The sequence below is a fragment of the Magnolia sinica genome, chromosome 16 (genome assembly GCF_029962835.1).
Source record: "Magnolia sinica isolate HGM2019 chromosome 16, MsV1, whole genome shotgun sequence".
NCBI classification, from domain to species: Eukaryota; Viridiplantae; Streptophyta; class Magnoliopsida; order Magnoliales; family Magnoliaceae; genus Magnolia; species Magnolia sinica.
In genome coordinates this window covers 48,434,783-48,445,401 of record NC_080588.1, presented here as the reverse complement: position 1 = coordinate 48,445,401, position 10,619 = coordinate 48,434,783, and positions in this window count along the sequence as shown.

Below are 10,619 nucleotides of genomic sequence, written 5' to 3'. Positions count from 1 at the left end.
TTGTTATAACTACATTCTTATATGGTGAATTAGAAGAAGAAATAAATATAGAGTAACCCAAAAAGTTTTTTATTCTAATAAAAAATATAAAGTATTTAGACTTTTAAAGTCCTTATATGAACTTAAATAAACTCCTGCATATTTACTTGAAAAATTCGATCAAGTGATGATGTCTATTGAATTTATATTCAGTAAGGGTGAGAGATGCATTTATTGCAATGTGGCTAGTAACTCTGGTATTATAGTATATGTGTACGTACATGATCTTTTGATTTTTGATACAAGCTTAAAGATTATTAATGTAATTAAATCATTCTTGGCTTCTTACTACGATAAGAAAGACCTTCAAGAGGCCGATGTAATATTAGGAATTAAAAATATCAGAAGTGAAAATGGTATAAATTACATAGAGAAGGCTTTTTTTTTTCTTTTTTTTTTTTTTAAATATATTCACTATGATAATAAATATAACAACCCAAAATTTTGGGTGCAAGTTTACCCTTACATAAGAATGTATGGTTACACTCGTTCAACTCTACACTTGTAGATCTATTCATTTTAACTGCCCATCTCTAATCTAGCTTGAATTTAAACTATAAATCAAGCCATCCAACCATTGACTATTAAGATGAACCATCAAATACCCTAGTATTTTCACCCGTTCATCATAACCAACCATTGATATAATCTATCACCACTAGACATAGATATCCGACCGTCCAGTTTGATTTCGGACAACCTGATCATAATAAACTAACTACCTGATCTTCATATCCGCTCATACATATATCAAATTGAGATTTTGATCCATTCATCTTGTTCATCATTTATGACTATGCTTAGCATACCATTAAAACTACCGATTAACTTTCTCATTAGGTAGATACACAAATTGTTTGAGACTAGGAAGTATCGTAGCCCATTAAAACATATCTTTCTCATCTTTAAGAGATCGAGGTCCAAATTAAATTCATTTGATAGAGCTTAATAGATGGTGGGCCATGAGAAAGTCTCACCCGAAATGTACGGCCTGAAGTGTACAGTGTTTGAAGTTTCCTTCGAGAAAGTGAGATAGAAGAAACTCACAACTAGACTCTTTGCCCAACCCATTGATTATAACATATAATATTTTATATTTAGAAAAACAAAGAGACTACATCTGTGGATGTTTAGAGTGAGAAAGGGAGAGTCCAGAGTCCGTACATGGATCTTTAGCTAAGGGGTGGCCAATGATCTACACCGTCTGAACTATGTGACCCTAGTAACTATCTATCCAATGCAGCCAACCATCTATCACCACCACCCACTCATACATTGTTCCAACCATCCATTCGTGGAGATAAATCATTCACTTAAATACATTGATTTACGTCGTCTATTCATAGAACTCCAATTGCACAAACATGAACCGTCCCAACTAGTTTTGCTTGCTATCTAAAATAAATGTCAACTATCCATCACCACCCAAAAAGACTTTAATAGCTAGCATCCTCCCCCATTGTCTCAGGTTGTGCATCTCACTTGAATATTGGATTTGTCTTCTCCTTTGGCCCATAACCTAACATGATATAATGAAGCGGATGGGCTGATTAGATTTCTCATAAGCAACAAGGTTGACCCCACATTGCAATGAGAAACAAATCACATTGAAAATTCAAATTTTAATACTATTTTAAAACAAAATATAACATTTTCTTCCCAGATATGATTTGTCCAAAAACAAACAGGTCTACAATCCAGGAGAGATATTCTCTAACAAAACCAAACAATTAATCATAGCCATTCATATGCCTCTAGCATTGACAATGAGAGAGAGTGTGTTGCCGCTGAGAAAATTGGGATTTTCTTCCTTAAGCTACGAGCCTTCAAGTTACCATGTTTGAAGTGATTAAAGACCCTTCATCTCCACATCTCTTTGAGGAAATGAAACAATGAGATTTAGTTGAGCGTGACTCATGTCGCAATTCACGGTTGCATGTGGTTGCAAAATCACTTTTCAAAATTGTGATGATCCACAAATCCAAATCATGTCTTAAGAAAATTAGGAGAATCGATAATAACTTTTGAATTCCTATCTTCCCTGACTTCGAGTGCTTAACAACCCAAATCCTTCAAATGACCGAATCATTGCGCAAACGATCTATAATATCCAAAATCTCCTTCTTTCAAGCTTTGTTTAAAAATCCACACCGTCCAAAAGAGGCAGAAAGAAGAAAGAAGCATTGATGCAAAAATCTACTATTGAAGCAGTCATTCTTTCTGCCAAAAACTCATCAGTCATAAATTGTTGCTCAACCTCTGATTGAAAATTTGAAATGTATGTTAAGTGGGCCACAAGATCATCGGTCTATCACATAAAACAAGTCAAAGAACTGCTTGTTGTGTTGAAACCAGTAATCAAAAAAACCTAACACCGGAAATGAATCTCGCACACATTTAAGATCTGTATCATTCAGTAGCTGGGCCATGAAATCTTTAATCAAAGCATGAAATCTAAATAGAAGACCAGTCACACACTCCACACCTCAAAATTGAATCTTTCAAGTGTCCGTTATATGTTATGTCAAAGTAGCGTTAGCTACATCAAACCGAGTTAAGCAGAAAATTGTAAGATTGAGAGAGAGAATCTATCGTGTGTCACTGAGTCGACCCAACCGAGTTGAGTAGAGACAGTTAAGTCATGATCCAGAGTGTCCAAAATCTTAACATGGATCTCTTCCATCACCAGTGCTCATGTGCAACAGTATAACAACTTGTGTTAAGTTGCACCGATTTTCCTCAGATAGACCGGGGGTGGGCTTAGACTTACTGAGGTTGAATGTGTGTAAGGAGTCGGTTGATAGAGCTTGAGACGAGTTGAATCGATGTCAAAATAATTTGAATGCAAATAGTTCAGATACAATCTAGATGCAATAACATCGACAGGTGAATGATCTCGATGTGTTTCCCCACCATTAAGTTAAAATAAATTAATTGATGATGTGATGTATGTATGTTTTAACATTTTTATTATCATGTCATATTATATTTGATTGAATGTATAATTTTGATTGCTATATTATTAATAATATGATTTATTCAATATGTTAGTATAGCTAATGATCTGATTTACTGTGTTAGTGAACTTATGATTTGATTTTCTGTTTAATTACAATCAGTGATCTGATTTGCTAAATGGATATAACTATAAATTGATGGTTGTGATGATGTTATCAGTTAGCATGAAAACTACAATGATTCAAATCTAAGAATGGGAATGATCTTATGATATATCATTCATGACTACTTAATATGCTTATGCATCCATCATTTGCATGCACGATACGTGTTAAAATTCTGGAGGACCTTCCTGTATGTTATCCCTGGTAGAATCATTACCAGAAGCCCATTATACTAGTGAAAGCGTACTCAAGGAGTATATGCGGGCCTTACCTATGCCTACCAAATGGTAGAAGCTTGCCAATGGACAAATATAGGTTGACGGGTTTCCAACTCAAGCAAGTGGACGGATTCCTACTTGATGCATTCATGTATTCATACATTGTATAATATTTGTATTTTCTTTTTAAACTTATATTATAAATGATTGTTGTTATTCTATTCTAATTTGATGGGAAGAACCATGTCGGGACTTCTCACTAGCTTGGCCAGATAATGTTGTGGATTAACAACCGTACAAAGATGAATGAAATAGGAAATCCAATCAACGTGTTGGAAAATGAGGACTGATTGACAAATGACTCGTTGGACCAATGACTTTATTTGACGAAAGATGAACTTGCTATAAATTATTTATATAGTTAATGTTTAAGAGTTTGAATTCTTTATTGTATTTATTTATACATAAATATGTTTCATCATTATTTATAAATATGATTATATTAAACAATATTTGATTTTATAGTTGAATGAAATTTTAAATGAGTGGACTCATATGATTCTTGTTCAAATGATGTGGTTTTGAATGTATGATGATGAAAATTATAAGAATGTAATACAAATATGGATAAATGGATATTAACTTAGAATTCATTAAATTATGCCTCTAGACAACTATATGAAGAAGGAATTTAGTACACTCATTGTATAAGTCATGAGTTGAAACTTGGGTATGAGGGTACACATTCTGTATGCGAATTTCAAAGCGTGATAGAATGGTATCGAAGAGAGGCTTTTTCAAAAAACTTAGTGTAACCTGTAGGTTATGTTCCCTACTCAATATTCCTTTATAGAATTGGTTGGTTCCCATTAATTAGAAATTGTATACGTAGGATTTTATTTGACTGTTGTGTATAATGAAGAATGTAGAAAAAAAAAAAAAAGGTCAAAAACAATTAGGGTTCCCTATTCATTGACATTTAAATAAATTAATTTTAAAAAGAAAAAAAAAACCTTAAAACTAATGAGGATGTTCCTTACACTCTGATTTGAGGATATTTTAGGTTGATATGGGTTAGTTTGAAGCATAATGAATTTTAAGTATTTTTAGTTCACAAAGTCTTGTTGGATAATAATGGCCAGTAGTAATCACCCAACTTAAAATTTTCATAACTATAAAATTACTACTCCGAAAAAGGTGATTCAAAAGCCCGATTGAAGATAGACAAGTTTAAATTAAAATAAAAATAATTTAAAAATCTAAGTTAGACTGTCACTATATTGATTTAAGGAGTTAGTGCAGATTGGTTAGAATTTATCCATTTTGGACAGATCTGATAGCGAGAATTTTTAATGTTGCTTTAAATAATAAAAAAAAGCTAAAACTTTACAGAGACACAATGGACTTATAATAGAATGTCTATAAAAATTTTGAACCTAATTTGAAATATCAATTATAAGAAAATGTGATAGAAACAACAACCATCAAACTGATAATTAATCTGCCGAAACTGGTGTCATGTTGGTACAACTAATAAAGTTTTTCATTTTTAATAATTACCTTTGGATAAATTAAAATTTTTATATAAATTAATTTATTTAGAGTGAAAAATAAAATAAAATTGGAGACCAATCCAATGTTTAGAGTGATTGATAACATCAGCGTGACCAACGCCATTAAAACAAGAAAAATTTTAAGATACTAGTTTTCAAATATCGAGGATGAGATTTTATTTTAAGGGAGGTAGAATGTAACAACTCGAAATTTTGGGTATAAGTTTACCCTTACCTAAGAATGTACAGTTACACTTGTTTAAATTTAAACTTGTAGATCCATTCATTTTAAATGCCCATCTCTATTCTAGCTTGAATATAAACCATAGATCAAGCCATCTAACCATTGATTATTAAGTTGAACCATCAAATACCCTAGTATTCTCACCCGTTCATCAAAACCAACCATTAATATAATCTATCACCATTAGACAAACATATCAAATTGTCTACATTGATTTAGGCAACCTGATCATAATAAACTAACTACCCGATCTCCATATCCACTCATACACATATCGAATTAAGATTTGGATCTATTTATCTTGTTCTTCACTTTTGACTATGCTTAACCTACCGTCAAAAGTACCAGTAAACTTTCTCATTAGGCAGATACATGCATTGTTTTGGACAAGGAAGTATCGTATCCCATTAAAATATATCTTGCTCATCTTTAAGAGATTAAGGTCCAAATTAAATTCATTTGATAGAGCTTAGCAAATGGTGGGGCATGACCAAATCTCACTTGAAATGGATAGCCTGAAGTACTCAAGCGTTTGAAATTTCATTTGAGAAAGTGAGATGGAAGAAGCACACGACTAGACTCTTTGCTAAACCCAATGATTATAACATATAATATTTTATATAAAAAAACGAAAAAAAAAACGAAAAACCAAAGAGACTATGTCTCTGGATGTTCAAGGACAGAGGGAGAGTCCAAAGTCCATACATGGAACTTTAGCTAATGGGTGGCCAATGATCTACACCGTTCCAACTATGTGACCCTAGTCACTATCAATCTAATCCAGCCAACCATCTATCATCACCACCCACTCTTACATTGTTAGAATCATTCATTTATGGAGTTCAAGGAGATAAACCATTTGCTTAAATCCATCGATTTACGTAATAGAACTCCAATTGCGCGAATCCTAACCATCCCAACTAGTTTTGATTGTTATCTAATACAAATGTCAACTGTCCATTGACCACCCAAAAGGCCTTTAAAAGCTAGCATCCTCCCCCATTGTTTCCTATCGTCCGGCTCACTTGAACATTGGATCTGTCTCATCCTTTGGCCCATAACCTAACATGATATAATAAAGCGGATGGGCTGAGTAGATTTCTCATGAGCAACAAGGTGGACCCCACATTGCAATGGGAAACAAATCACGCTGCGACCTCAAGATCGGAGACCACGTTGTAACACCAACGCACAAAGTATTTTCTTCCCTGATACGATTTGTCCAAAAATAAACATGTCTACAATCCAGTGGAGATCCTCTCCAACAGAACCAAACTATTAATCACGGCCGTTCATATGCCTCCAGCGTTGGCAATGAAAGAAAGAGCGTGTTGTCACCGAGAAAATCAGAATTTTCATCCTAAAGCTATGAGCCTTCAAGTTACCGTGTTTGAAGGGATCAATACCCTCCTCCACATCTCTCTGAGGAAACGAAACGGTGAGATTCAGTCAAGCGTGACTGGCGCCGCAAGTCGAGGCCACATGTTATTTCGAAATTAGCTTTCAAAACTATGGAAACTAAGCCAATCCAAACCAGTAATCCAGACCACTCAAACTGCCCTGAATAATGCACAAATCCAAATCATGTCACAAGAAAATCAGAAGAATCGATAACAACTTTTAAATTCAAGTCTTCCCTGGCTTCGAGCACGTGATAGCCCAAATCCTTCAAATGACTGAACCACTTCGCAAAGGATCTATAATATCCAAAATCTCCTTCTTTCAAGCTTTGTATTAAAATCCACAGCGTCCAGAAGAGACAGAACAAAGAAAGAAGCATCGGTGCAAAAATCTACCATTAGAGCAATTGTTCTTTTCGCCGAAAACCCATCAATCGTAAATTGTTGTTCAACCTATGATCTGAAAATTGAAATGCACATTAAGTGGGCCATAAGATCATCAATCTATCACATAAAACAAATCAAAGAACCACATGTCATGTTGAAACCAGTACTCTATCAAACCCAGTGCCGGAAACGAATCTTGCACACATTTAAGATCTGTATTGTTCAGTAGTTGGGCCATGGAATCTTTAATCAATCCATGAAATCTAAACAGAATACTAGTCACACAATCCACACACCAAAATTGAATCTTTCGAGTGTCTATTATATGTTGTTTCAAAGTACCATTGGTCGTGTCAAACCAACACAATCAGATTATGCTTGAGTCTCTCCAGAAGTTCTGCAAGAGTTCAAAGACTCTATAAAAGATCTTATCCTTCTAGAATGAGAGGATGCTAAAAATTATGAGAGAGAGAGAGAGAGAGAGAGAGAGAGAGAGAGAGAGAGAGAGAGAGAGAGTCGATTGTGTGTATCACTGAGTCAATCCAACCGAGTTGAGCAGATACGAGTTGAGTCGTGATCCAGAGTTTCCGGAATCTGAACAGGGATCCCTTCCATCACCAATGATCATGTGGAACAGTATTACAACTTGTGTTAATTTGCACTGGATTTCTTGAGATTGACTAGGGTGACTAAGTGCATTGCCGCTGAAGTTGTGGGGTTGAGGCTTACTGAGGTTGAACGTGTGTAATGAGTCGATTGATCAAACTTGAGACAAGTTAAATCGATGACAAAGTAATTTGAGTGCAAATAGTTCAGATACGATCTAGATGCAATAGCATCAGCAGGTGAGTGATCCCAATGTGTTTATGTAACACCTTGTACTGTTTAGTTCTTGGGTGTTATCACAAAGATCGAACTCAGTATAAATGTAAATCTAGCTTACTCGAATATTCACATTTATTTCAGCCTAAATCTAATTGTTGGGAATAATCTTCACCCTTAGATCAAGCCATTCATCAGTTGATTTTTAAGATGGAACATCACAGTATTTGAAGAGCCTTTAAAAAAAAAAAAGAAAAAAAGAAAGGATTTGATCTCTTAGATAGATGAATCTAACTATCCACTATTAGTAATTAGTTCTAGATTATCGAGTCCATCGATCATCATCCTTAGAAATGGGTTGCAACGATGCACAATTAAGTTATAAGAATTGGACCTTAAATCCGGTTGTTAATCACCAAATGGATAGTCCTTAGACCCCTAAAACCCCTAATATCATTATGGACCAATTGGAGGTCAACTAAAGCGTTGAATTGTTAAGAATCAACATGTAAAGCTCAAAATTCACTTGGTGTGGCCCACCTGAGTTTTAGTTTAGCTCCATTCTTGGACTCATGGCCTTACATATATCAAGGAATCAGATGGACGGAGTAGATTTGTTAAATACAACATTATGGACCCCACGCACAGTGCATGTGTATGCCAACTAGTGTGCACCTGCGACTACAGGACCTGGTCAAGTCAGGTTTGACGCACTGACCCAAGCCCGAAGAGGAAGTTCCTCTTCCTTCTTTCATTCCTCGCCGAGCCAAGGTTGAACGGGCAGTTGTCCGTTGTCTTCGATCATGGCCCACTGCACTAATATAAATTGTCCATCAAGGAGAGCACAAGAATACGACCAAAACTCTGTGAATTCCACATGGTGAAGCATGTGTAAGTGCACATGATTTGGAGCTCAAGTGTACTGCGTGTAATGTTTGAACAAAAAGGATCTATTCACTTGATTTGGTGACCCACCATCTATGATCACCAAGATGATCCAAACCGTCCATCATGTTTAGCTGTAGATTTCGACCAAGACCCAACTAGTTCTACACATTTCTATACACGTGTGAACTCACAATCTCAACCATAAACTGAGTTGTGTTCGGCTATTTTGCCAAAAATGGAAACCCCATTTCTCAGGTGAGCTAGCAATTCGAGCTAGCTTGACTCCTTCAATGTCATCCCCATGAGGTGAACTTGATTGATATAATTGAAGATGATGAGCCTCTACCGACTGAAATTCCAAAACCTCTAGAGGTATATGATTGGTGCACTTTACAGATTCAAATGATCCTAAGATTAGAGACATAGTGAATGCCTTGCAAGATTGTGTCCCGGTGCCTGACACTAACCAGGAAGAAAATTGATCTTAAAAACCTCCTTCCACCAATTCTAAATGTTTACCATTAAGGGTGGAAGAGCTAGAATTAGAACCAAAGTCTGAACCTTCAAATTTTACTAAGACTAAGGCAACTAAAGAGAACTTTATTGAAATTCAACTATTTATAGTCTCTTATTCACCATGGTCCACTAATATTGAAATTTTTTTTACCACTAATGAATCATGTTGGTGCACTGATTTGTGCATCTTGTGTGTCAATCATGTGTGTCCTTGTGTCATGTGGTCAGTTGAGCCTTTAGAAGTTGAAGATGAAAGACACAATTGTACAAGAGCATCAAGGAGTAAAGAATAGATAAATGAGGTGTCTTGGTGACCCTAACCTTTGACCTAAAACAACCTGATCTTGGCTTAATAGGTAAACCTTATTGATTATCCATTAGCCTTAGGAACCTAATTGGAACATGATAAGTACGGCTATAAGAGGTGTGAAGTTGTTGTGAAAACATATGCTCAATGCAGCAGACTTTGAGTGGTGCTCGATCCCATCGAGCAGACCTCGAGGGGTCTTTAATGGCATCAAATATCCTCTCGATGACATCGAAGGGAAGTCAGATATGTCTAGCAAGAAATTCACATTTTATCTGATTTTCTCGATAGTCAATAATTAATGGCAAGATCCTTTGGGATGGATGTAAGAAATTCTACGTTTTTTATTCTTTTAAAGGATGACCTAGGGCAGAGTACACGTGCTGACTATTTAGGGAATGATCTAGAGCAAAGCACCCATGCAACCATTTTAGGGATTAACCCAAGGTAAATTACTATGACTATTTTGGATCTCCCAAGGCAAGGCACCATGCATCCAACATTTTAAGGAGTTCGAGTAGAGCACCAATGTGAACATAATTTTAAGAATGGCCCTAGGCAGAGCACCTATGCAACCATATTAGGGAAAACCTTGAGCAGAACACCCATGAACATCATTTCGAGAATGACCCTATGCAGATCACTCGGGATAGTAGGTATAAATGTCTTGAACTATCTTCCACACTTAAATAAGTAGCAGTAATGAATTCCAACATTTTAGGCACAATCAAAAGCGAAGCTTAATCAACAATGCATACTAAATTTGAGGTACATCAACATAACCCTAAATTCTTTATGGGCAATAATAGATTTCATACATGGCATAGATCTAAATCCAAACAAGCATGATTTATGACATGTTAATTTGGTTCATAGATTTAATTCAATATAGTTACAATATGTAATAAAAATCATAGATTCAAATTCAGGTTCGATACACATATGTAGCATATGCCTAGATTCACATGAGTTCATTCAGACTATGATAGAATTTGAAAACAACAATGTAAATCATTACTAGTTACAACATATCTCTACACAACTTGTCCATAAAATTGAAAGTTACCAATGTGGGAGGATCACCTACCTGATTTGAGTGAGAACAATTTGATGTGTTGTTGGA